Here is a 13,080-nt window from a genome sequence, read left to right on the forward strand (position 1 = left end):
GATTTGTAATTTTGTTAAATTATTTTTTTATATTTTATCCATCATAAATGACGTATCATATCGATGTCGTAAGGTGATTTTAATTAGAATTTATAAAATTATTTCGACTTTAATATTCTACATGATTACGTTTATATATACAATCGTTAAAAATATATCTCGTAATATCGTTACTCGAGATAACTCGTAAGATCACTTACTCGAGAGTCGTATAATCGTTTTTCATAGTTTCATTTGAGTTACAGTCGTATAATTGTTAGATCATTACTCGGGAGTTGAGATAACTCGTAGGATCACTTTGATACTTGTATATGACTTAGTTGTACGATCATTTAGATTATAACATTTGTCATCGTTTCATTTGAGTTACAGTCGTATAATCGTTAGATCATTACTCAAGATAACTCGTAGGATCACTTTGATACTTGTATAGGACTTAGTTGTACGATCATTTAGATTATAACGTTTGTCATCGTTTCATTTGAGTTACAATCGTATAATCATTAGATCATTACTCGAGATAACTCGTAGGGTTTAGGGTTTAAGGTTTAGGGTTTTGAGTTTCGAGTTTCATTTGAGTTACAATCGTATAATCGTTAGATCATTACTCGTTATAACTCGTAGGATCATTCCAATGGCATATAAGATGCAAATTATTGGGTGCTATGCTCAAACTGAACTAGGTCATGGTTCTAATGTTCAAGGCCTGGAAACTACTGCAACATTTGATCCTGAAGCCGATGAATTTGTCATTCATAGTCCAACATTGACTTCTAGCAAAGTAAGTTATAAAAGTTTGTATAAATGATCTTGCCGTTGTTTTTTGGTATTGAGTTTGAATTGGTGATAATGTTTCAGTGGTGGCCTGGTGGCCTTGGAAAACTGTCCACACATGCAATTGTTTATGCTCGTCTGATAGTTGATGGACAAGAGCATGGAGTCCATGGTAAACAAAGTTACCAACTACTTGATCTTTGGTCCTTTGGCCTTGTGTATTACTGTTGTGTTTGGCATTGCACTCGGAGACAGTATTTTTTTTATTTTGTTCAGTTAGATTGTTAGTCCGGTCTTGAGTCTTTATGGATCAGTATGTTTTTATTGTTGTTCCTAAGGTTTTATTGTACAACTGCGGAGTTTGGATGATCATCTGCCTTTGTCCGGGATTACCGTTGGTGATATTGGAATGAAATTTGGAAATGGAGCTTACAATACTGTGGACAATGGGGTCCTGTGATTAGATCATGTGCGCATTCCTAGGGATCACATGCTTATGCGGTTCGTTCTCTAGTCATCTTATAAATTGAAACTGAAGGAGTTGAACTTAGCTTTGATTCTTTGAGTCTGTGGGTAAGTACAGAAGGAAAGACTATGTCCACTCCTACTTCGCTTATCTCAGCTCAGTTACTTTACATTAAAAACATATGGAGTACTATCTTTGTCCCTGCAAATAGTAAAACTTATTTCTCACACTCATCCTTCACCTACAACGTAAGCCTAACAAAGGAAACATAAACTATTGATTGGACTAGCTTAAATGAAATAAGTAAACTCATAAGTTATTATTGGCGACGACATAGACAAAGTGATTTCTCTTTGCATGGTTCCTTGATATTTGATCCATAACATAAAGAGTTTAATGATTTTGTAAGAGCTTAACAAGTTTTTGCAATGTTAGGAATAGCTATCAAGTCTGCTTTGTATGTCTCAGGGTCTTACAGGTGACAAGAGAAGGGAAAGTAGCAAAGTCTGATGTCCCTCGACAGCTGATCTACAGTGCGTTGGTTAATAGTCGACAGACCATTGTGAGTGGTGCTTCAAGTGCTTTGTCAAAAGCAGTTTGTATCGCTACAAGGTACAGTGCTGTTCGTCGGCAATTTGGCTCTCAGAATGGACGGGAGATTCAGGTATTCATATACTATAGAATGTTCAACTTTGAGGTGATAGGATAACTTTGTTATTTGGAGACGTTAAGACTTAAGGTCTTGTACCCTTTTAACAATTTGAGGGATTGGCGCTCTAGCATGAAATACTTTTATAGTTTTATACGAAATAACTAAGAAAAATCTCTTAAGGAATACTATTTTTTTTAAATTTTGAATTTTCTGCCACTTCTTTGCATCGAGCAACATGAAACACATCACAACCTTTTTAGTGCATGTTACTTAGTTTTGCTGCTGGCTGGAATGCCGTGTCTCATCTTATGCACTCGATATACTATTACAGCGATAACAAAAAAGCAAAAGAGCTGCCTTGTTTTATTTTATTGTGAAGTAGGAGTCGTTTGGTGCATTTCTTGATGCAATTTTCATTATGGAGCGTCCACAAATAGCCTTTTTGTGTTGTTAACACAGGGTAGGACAGTAAGACTGCGTATTTCCAACCCCACCCCATACCCTGCCATTTGAGTGAGCCCTCAAGATACTAGGGTAAGCTGTTGTTGTAGAGATGGCTTGCCAATAAATAATCTGAACTGCTTAAATTTTCAAGCATAATTTATTTTACGTTCAGGATAAAAATAAAAAAAGTTAACAATCTTTACGTGGGATAAACCTTTATTAGTCTAATCAAGCACCTTGTAAGATATGTATTGTTTGTGTTTGTGATATAAATTCTTTGGTAATCCATCATTGCTTGCAGGTGATTGATTACAAAACTCAGCAAAGTAGGCTCTTCCCACTGCTTGCATCTGCATATGCTTTCAGAATTGTCGGTGAATGGTTGAACTGGCTTTACATCGATGTGACTGAGAGATTGCAGAATAGAGATTTTTGTACACTGCCTGAGGTCCATGCTTGTACTGCAGGCTTAAAATCTGTGACAACTTCTGTAACACCCCGGTTTATAAAAGAAGTCCTCGTCAAGACATTCTCTAATAAAACGGACTGTTACCATCTCGGTTTCCCGAGGTAGTGAATAACAAATTAAACTCCAAGGCAATTTATGTAATATTTTCAACTTAATTATTACAAATACTCTTTTCAACTCGAATTACAAGAACTGACATAATTAAAAGTGGAAGTCTTCTAGATGATGGTCTAGCCACTAAGTCGTCTGATCCAATGTCTCACGCCCATCAAGCTCCCGTCCTATCTCTTAAACCTGTCAAGACTGCTCCCCATAAAACGGATCATCACAGGTGTTCACGAATACACAGGGTCAACCACGAGGTTGAGTATGGAAAACAAAATAAGTACGACAACAAAATACATAACTCCATTTCCAATTCGTCACATACTCCACCTCTCCGTATCACAGACCCTGAATGACTCCCACACCATATCAATAACTTCCACACATATCACAGACCCTGAATAATCTCCGTTTCATATCACAGACCCTGAATAACTCCCGCACCATATCAATAACTTCCACACCATATCATTAACTTCCACACCATATCACAGACCCTGAATAATCTCCGTTTCATATCACAGACCCTGAATAATCTCCGTTCATATCACAGACCCTGAATAACTTCCACACCATATCACAGACCCTGAATACTTCCACACCATCCTCCAACTCCAGCGCATATGAATGCTCAAGATAAATTGATGCAACACAATATATATATATAAATCAATGAACTGATGAATCATAAAATCATGCCAGTTACCCGATGTTGTGATAGCATACTCAATACGATCAAATCAGTCAATCACCTTTCCTAATATAAATGATAATATAACTCGACAACCAGAAATCCAGTCAACACAATTCGATCAATAACGATAATAAGACAAGTGTAGTTCCCCTACCTCAAGTGCCAGCAATTCCAGTTAAGCAGTCCAGAAATAAAGTAATGAATTTGATTATCGATCCTTCACGAATCCGCCACCTTATTCCGCCACCACACAGCCACCATGGCCACCCCCGACCGTCGACAATGGTCCCTGGCTCATCCTTGCAGCGCCGCCAACATCCCAAGCTCACTCTCTCTCTCTTGTTTTGCGCAGATGGGGTGTGTTCATGGACGAAAATGGGAAGGGTTGTCGGGTTTAATAAGAAAAAGGAGGAGCAAGGGAGTATGGGTTGTGTGGAAGTTGGTGTAGGCGTGGAGTTGGAGTATGGGTAGTCTAGGTTTGATAAAAATAATCAAGCATGCTTTACACTCCCAAAAACACGGTCCCCTTAATTATTTTGGGTCCGATTGGTTTCTTATTTGCGTTTAACCAATACCCGCAATCCTATATTTAATTATCTTATGTGAAACGTAAACTTACGAGAATACTTCCGTATTATCCCGACACTGAGTAACATAAATATGTACCTACTTTCATGATTAAATTTAACGTCTTGTGATTATAGTTTGTTATTTATTATATTGTAATATTATATTATTCCGCGACATAACATGGTCGGCTTATAATAATTTATCAAAAGTCAGGGTATTACAGTCTTCCCCCCTTAAAATGAACTTCGTCCCGAAGTTCGCTCCCGTACCCAAACCTCAAAAGGGTATTGTATATCGCACCTACGGACGTCACGCATTTCTAACACGGTTAACACATACTTTTGACATACCAACAAAACATGACAACACGGAATGTTACATTCTGCCCTCCTAAAAATAAACTTCGTCCCGAAGTTTAACTCGTCTTTTCTTAACCCGACTAACTACAACTAATAACAACCTGAGAACACAAATGTATAACAACTAAATACTCATCTAAGAACACCATCATCTTTTCATCTCAATTCCGATCTCCAACTCAACATAAACTCATTAACCATGGTCGCGCTGGACCGCAACGTAGCTCGGCACAAAGGCCTCACAACTCATAACTCAATACCAGTAGTTTAATCACACTCTCCTTTTACACATCAACCAACTATCAGATGTAGGAACAACACATATAGGACTTATTTTCATAGGCAACCTCGCAACGAAACGTCAACTTGATCAAAACTACAATCCACAATAGGTGCAATTCAAGCATTAAGATTTTACAATCCTACCCAACTAAAAACATGGTTACGTCCTCGTAACCTTCATTATTATAACCAAAGTTCTCAAACTACCGCTATCAACTGAAAGAGGATAAAAGATTCACAACTCACGCTCAAGTTAGCTAATCCTTACCAAGGACAATCAATATTCAAACTCTCTAAAGGAAGCTACCGTTACCAGTAAAATCATTAGTAAGTATCCATTTTACCAATCGTTGTAATCTCATACCTTAGAAACATAGGGGATTAATCATCCTAAGAAAGGAATTAGGGTCAACACTTCGATAAATCGATTTACAAAAATTTATAACCTCCTAGGTCCAGTCTGACTTTCCTTCACACAATTGTACAAATTCAGGTCAAGACACAGAATCACCAATAAAATGAAGACAACCAGCTTCGCAATACTTATCATCTTCGAAATATTTTAATCCTCACAACAAAAGGGTTTGGTATTTATTCATGAATGACGAAAGCACATTGCTTGGCAAATTTTACAACTTATTGGTCGAGTCAAACAGCGATTAAACAGCGATATTGGGGAGTTAACATGCAAGACCATCACACATAAATTTCGTTCTTGGTATTAAGTGTATTTAATCTGCACACAACACCATGACATAAAAGATTAAATATATTTAACTACACCAACTTTACAACTATCCCTTGCATATCATGCTAATATCAACATACCTTGTTGACACGTAACTCACTTAAATCACCCCATTACATTTCCTGTCTTGACATTCGTAACCAACCAAAACCCACCAATTCGCTACATGAACGAACAACATGACTAACTTGACCCACCACTTGTGACTCCGTTCTAATTTCATTACTCCAGACTTAGCAACTATCATGAAACCATTCAACCAGACACTAGCTGGAAATCTCCTTCCGAATTTATACTCATACGACAAAATTTAACTTTGTTTTCAAAACTTTTACTTTCATACTGGACGGTGAATAAATTTCTTTAACATAAATCTTATAACAGAGTCGTCCATAGAATCCATTTACAGCTTACTACGAACTCAAAATCAGATAAACTTAATTCAATTCCTTTAAACAAAACCGGCTTAGGTGTTGACTCATATATCGTAATTTACAGGTTCATCTTATTCATTCTAGTCATATCTTTATTAATGAACGACTATTACCTCAATCATCAGGATTTTAGTTGCACTTCTTTACTCAGTTATATTCACGACTCGATTAAACGTAACTATGACGACTATCATTTTAACCAACGTGTATCATGTGAATCATAAAAGGGTTATCCCATTATAATATTGCCAACATAATTATCATAAACAATCCTTACTAGAATATAATTGATAGTGATGACTCGAGAATCTAGACATACCAATCGCCGTATTATATCAAACAATTTCATTTATATCATGCTCCTACAATTGCAAGGATCCCGTTAATATTTTATGACGATATAGTGATGAACATATCCACTAAGAATTAACAACACTGTTTATTTTCATGCTATAAGTTTTAAGTTTAACTGAAATAATTTAATGCAATGTGAGTAATAAATATAACTTAGGCACACAACTCATATGAAAGGCATTAGAACTCAGATGACACCCTACACGTGTGCTCATTTAGACACAATCATTACTACCACCTATGTGTAACTTTTAAACAAAATTATTGTAAATATTCATGCGAGTATATTAGAACGATCAAATTGACTTTTAACGCCATTAACTTTACTACGATATGACACTGTAGTTTATATTTATATATTAGACCCCTATGCCATTATGATGAACTCACCAGAGATATTACAACATACCCAACATATATAAAACATGTAACAACTGGACTCGTATAAAATATTTCATCCTCGATTACGAATCAAATTAATTTATTCAATTTTACTCATACCATCTCGCCAACAATGTTATCAACTAAACTTCAATTTTTATCACTGGTTGAGATACGTAACCACTGAACATGCCTGGTACTTATCATCATATAAGGACATTATAAATTCATATTATTAAAGCTCGTGAATTAATCAAACATTGTATGAAGACTCAACCTAGAACACACATTTTACAAATCATGATTCACGTTGTAACTTTCGAAGATCACGAATAAATAACCGTTCGATTAAAACTTGATTCATATTACTTTTACAAAACTCGGAGAGTTAAAATCACAGGGAAAAGAATTAGGTTCAAAGCACAAGAATACCATTTTTAAAGAATTTTACAACTCAGTGGGTCCAACCAAACATGTGACAGCTATTGGTCCAAAACTTGGGTCAGTTTGCAAAACTTATTATTTAATATTAAGACATCAAGATTTTTTTCGTGGTTTATCAATTTGAAAACACATGCGACTCTTTTGATCGGTGGAGTTGAAATTATGCAAGATTATTAATACAATTTAAATGAGAATTTTATAAATCGTTGATCAAACATCACCGCACGAGAACTTCCTAACCATAGTTCACTAAAGTATTTATTACTCCTAATCCGTATATCATATAAGCATGAAATCAACGTCAAATGAACACTAACTCACGAGGCTATCTCTCATAAAATTTTCATTGGTGGGTAATAAACAGAAAGGAATGGCAGTAAGGTCAATTAAAGAGTAACATCAACCAAAACAAGTTTCGTCACTAAGTCTTTCATTTTCCTATGTCCCAATTCTTACAACTATACTATCGATACTAACCCATACCAACTTAGATCTCACACTGTACAATTCGTAACCTCTACCCCATAGAATCCTTTCGCATCTCGATCTACTCTTTACATCTACATTACGATTGCTATGACTAAAAACAGGCAATTCAATAGCGTTTCTCATTACTATCACATTATTATACTAGCATGGCTTGGGATCACATAACCGCATATCACTAGACATAATAGCACTATCAGTACATCATTCAACATCCGCCTAGGTAATTATCATCGACTCGCAATTATTTTCATGCTCACGACTAGCACAACACTTCATTGATTGTTAACCTGAACTCAAAAATTTATTTCTCATTTCCCAACATTATATGATCACGTCATCATTCATACAGAATACTTACCGTAGCGTTGTCCTGCGGAATGGTTAGAATATATGGGTTTCAAAGTATATATCAACTCGATTATGCAATAATCAATGCATCAATCAATTAACACTTAGGCAACGGTATAGGCATTTCAGGTTCAACCTTAGGCAACTTTTCTACCCTTTCTCTCATATACCCTCGGGGTTTTCCGAGTCAAATCGAGAGGGCCTTTGGTTCGGTGTGAGGGGGCCCCTAACTCAAACCTTACCTCAGTGTGCTCCTAACAGTTCTATCCCGGTGTTCATTTTATTTAGACTCTTCCTATGTTCATTGGGCTCATTGGTTTAGGCCTGAGGATCATTCGCTCTGATACCACTTTGTAACACCCCGGTTTATAAAAGAAGTCCTCGTCAAGACATTCTCTAATAAAACGGACTGTTACCATCTCGGTTTCCCGAGGTAGTGAATAACAAATTAAACTCCAAGGCAATTTATGTAATATTTTCAACTTAATTATTACAAATACTCTTTTCAACTCGAATTACAAGAACTGACATAATTAAAAGTGGAAGTCTTCTAGATGATGGTCTAGCCACTAAGTCGTCTGATCCAATGTCTCACGCCCATCAAGCTCCCGTCCTATCTCTTAAACTGTCAAGATTTGCTCCCCATAAAACGGATCATCACAGGTGTTCACGAATACACAGGGTCAACCACGAGGTTGAGTAGGGAAAACAAAATAAGTACGACAACAAAATACATAACTCCATTTCCAATTCGTCACATACTCCACCTCTCCGTATCACAGACCCTGAATGACTCCCACACCATATCAATAACTTCCACACATATCACAGACCCTGAATAATCTCCGTTTCATATCTGGACCCTGAATAACTCCCGCACCATATCAATAACTTCCACACCATATCATTAACTTCCACACCATATCACGGACCACTGAATAATCTCCGTTTCATATCACGGACCACTGAATAATCTCCGTTCATATCACGGACCATCGAATAACTTCCACACCATATCACAGACCCTGAATACTTCCACACCATCCTCCAACTCCAGCGCATATGAATGCTCAAGATAAATTGATGCAACACAATATATATATATAAATCAATGAACTGATGAATCATAAAATCATGCCAGTTACCCGATGTTGTGATAGCATACTCAATACGATCAAATCAGTCAATCACCTTTCCTAATATAAATGATAATATAACTCGACAACCGAAATCCAATCAACACAATTCGATCAATAACGATAATAAGACAAGTGTAGTTCCCCTACCTCAAGTGCCAGCAATTCCGAGTTAAGCGATCCCGAAATAAAGTAATGAATTTGATTATCGATCCTTCACGAATCCGCCACCTTATTCCGCCACCACTTTGACCACCATGGCCACCCCGACCGTCGACAATGGTCCCTGGCTCATCCTGCAGCGCAGCCAACATCCCAAGCTCACTCTCTCTCTCTTGTTTTGCGCAGATGGGGTGTGTTCATGGACGAAAATGGGAAGGGTTGTCGGGTTTAATAAGAAAAAGGAGGAGCAAGGGAGTATGGGTTGTGTGGAAGTTGGTGTAGGCGTGGAGTTGGAGTATGGGTAGTCTAGGTTTGATAAAAATAATCAAGCATGCTTTACACTCCCAAAAACACGGTCCCCTTAATTATTTTGGGTCCGATTGGTTTCTTATTTGCGTTTAACCAATACCCGCAATCCTATATTTAATTATCTTATGTGAAACGTAAACTTACGAGAATACTTCCGTATTATCCCGACACTGAGTAACATAAATATGTACCTACTTTCATGATTAAATTTAACGTCTTGTGATTATAGTTTGTTATTTATTATATTGTAATATTATATTATTCCGCGACATAACATGGTCGGCTTATAATAATTTATCAAAAGTCAGGGTATTACAACTTCATTTACTGCTGTACGTTAACTACATTCATTTCCAATCTTAATTAATGTTGCATTCGCGACAATGATATTTTGTGGGATCAGTGATCCAAATCCTTAATTTTCAATCCCACAACAATGGATTGCCGTTGTTTGCCATGATTTTTTGGGTTTCTAATTTCAATGTGATGGTATTTTTACCGTTCAAACAATAAAAGTATAGAAACTATACCAACTTGTTTATGATTTCTCTCGATAAATAGAGACCATTTATTTGGTCTTTCTAGTTTGAGTGTTTTTTTTCTTGGCGTCGTAATCATTGCTTGTGTTTAATTATACTCATCTCTTGAGTTTGGAGTTTAGATGTGTATATTAATTTTTGATGGCTTGAGTAATTAAAGGGAATGTTTCATATATACTTACTTTGGTGAGTGTTTATACTTTAGATCCTTTAAGTTGTTGTTTGGGTCATGTGTTCTTATATAATAGGAGTATAAACGATGCAGGATGGAATAGAGGAATGCCGAAAGCTGTGTGGAGGGCATGGCTATCTGTGTAGTAGCAGTTTGCCCGAGTTATTTGCTCTATATGTCCCTGCTTGTACCTATGAAGGTGACAATGTTGTCCTGCTACTACAGGTAATAATTCTTAGCACGTTTATTGTTTTCTATTGCTCCTGTCTTTACCACCCACAAGGCAACAATCACAAACGGTCGACTTTTTATGCATGCTTGATTTGATTGTATTATTAATCTCATCCCTTCCCCTCTCTGTTTAACTGTTAGGTTGCTCGATTTCTGATGAAGACTGTATCACAACTGGGATCTGGTAAACAGCTTGTTGGCACGATTGAGTATATGGGTAGGGCAGAACATTTGTTGCAATGTCACTGTACTGTTCAGGAAGGTATGATATGTTCAATATTAGCTCGGTATAATGTGTAATGTAGTTAAAGGCTGAAGGCATGTAGGACTAGCTTCCCGTCATTCAAATCGAATCTCTAGTCTAGGATTAGGACATATCTCCCATCACACATGATCTAAAGAGACTTTCCATTGGGTCAAGCTGGTAGGGTTAGGGTCGAGCCAAATCGAATCAGCGCAAAATCCTTGTCGGTTCCCTACAAATTCATGCCATGTTTATTTGGTGAAAATGTAAGCCATTGTATTAATCAATAATCGCAAATACCAAATACACCCAGGATCTCCTATCACATCTAATACATCAAAACTGATTTCAGTCCAAAAACAAGTAATGCAATCTGCTCAGAACTTAACACTACTGTACTAGCTGTAAAATCCACTCTCTATGAGCTTCCTTCCTCACTTTAGGCAACCAGTTATGCAATCTATTTCGAAGCTCAGATTTGATTAATACAATGGCTTACATTTTATATATATAATTTTCTGGTTGTGTTCAACCCTTACCTTTGCTGTAAATTTAGGGTCTTCAGATTTCTGTGGTTTGCGGATCAATTTTCTTCATCTTTATTGCCCCTAAAAAATGGGTTAGGTTAGGTATGGTGGGTCTGGTTAGTTTGCTTTTGTCAGGTTTTCTCGGATCCTCTCTTTTAGGGTACTGCTCAATAAGACTCGTAACAGAGATTTTGGTTTAAGTTTATCACATCCTAATATTGGTGCCTTATTTTCGCAACTGAGTTTTGCAGCTGAAGATTGGTCGAATCCTGATGTTGTGATTGAGGCTTTTGAAGCACGGTCACTTAGGATGTCTGTTGCTTGTGCTGAAAGCCTAAGTCGTTTTTCAAACCCAGAGGAAGGTAATATAATTTTTTATGCCTAGGAAGTAGGGGAACTATTCTACGATGTAAATTTTGAAAGTTCATCATTGACAACTGCTTGGAAATGTTCGGATTGCCTAGATAAATTTGGTTTCCTAGGAAATCATGATAACAGACAGATTGGCCAAAATATGTTCCTCAGGTTTCTCGGAACTCTCAGCCGATTTGGCAAATGCTGCTGTGGCTCATTGTCAGCTTATAGTTGTTTCTAAGTAAGCAATGATCTTTGGAAATATACCCTCAAATCTCATGCTTTTAAAAATACCATCTTGAATTCTTGACCCTTGACCCTTGACCCAATTATCTCTTTTATACCAAATATCCTCAGGTTTATCGAGAAACTGAGACACGACATACCCGGAGATGGAGTGAAAGAACAGTTGCAAGCCCTGTGCAGTATTTATACTCTTTCCATCATTAAGAAGCATCTTGGCGATTTTCTAACCGCGACCTGCGTCACTCCTAACCAAGCATCCCTCGCAAATGATCTTCTTCGATCTTTATTCACTCAGGTTGTCATTATTTCAAAGCATGTCTCTCAATAGCCGTGTTGTTTGGACACGTCACTTTGGGTCTGAAGTGGGTGTCCGGCACTTAGAACTTTCCGACACAACAGTTTTTCTTTTCAGGCAAAAACAAGAAATATTTTGACAAATAGCCGTGTCTTTTTTTAGTAACAAAGTGAGATCGGTAAGACCTCAACAAACGAAAGCCATGCTTGATATCGCCACACCATATTGTGTCCTACTCATGTAGCGAGTTGGAGACCGTAGTGTAATGCTAGAGTTGTTCAGTGGCAGGATAAAACCATTAAGACAGCCTGTGAAAGAAGTGGGTATGAAAAAAGTTATTTATTGCGCGCCCTCGGCATGTTAACCCATCCCAAATCCGTTGGCCCCTTCCTGTTGGTCACAACTCACAAAGCCTACCATACCCGCCCTCGTTTAATCACCACTACTTAGTATTGTCTCTTGAAGTGTACACCAACTCACGCTTAATTTACCGGTTTGTTTAGGTCTGTCCAAATGCGATAGCTTTGGTTGATGCATTCAACTACACGGATCATTTCCTTGGCTCAGCTTTGGGTCGGTATGACGGTAATGTATACCCAGAGCTATATGAGGAAGCATGGAAGGATCCTTTGAATAAATCAGATGTTATTGATGGTTACCAAGAGTATGTCCGACCCATGCTGAAGTTGCAGCTTCGGAATTCCCGGCTCTAATTTTTCTCGGAGTTGGGATTCGGAAAAATTACATGTGAGACATAACACATTGATTCGTGTGGCTATAGGCTTGTAGCCAAAAGCTCTTTTATAACCGCTTCTTTTAATTTGTACTCCCTTCATCTCAATCATTTGTTTA

General features: G+C 37.3%; 1 pseudogene; it reads left to right on the forward strand.

Moving 5' to 3' along the window:
• The first annotated feature begins 634 nt into the window (after positions 1-634).
• LOC141639045 (peroxisomal acyl-coenzyme A oxidase 1-like) lies at positions 635-13,080 on the forward strand (annotated as a pseudogene).

Source organism: Silene latifolia, unplaced genomic scaffold (assembly GCF_048544455.1).
Source record: "Silene latifolia isolate original U9 population unplaced genomic scaffold, ASM4854445v1 scaffold_264, whole genome shotgun sequence".
NCBI lineage: Eukaryota > Viridiplantae > Streptophyta > Magnoliopsida > Caryophyllales > Caryophyllaceae > Silene > Silene latifolia.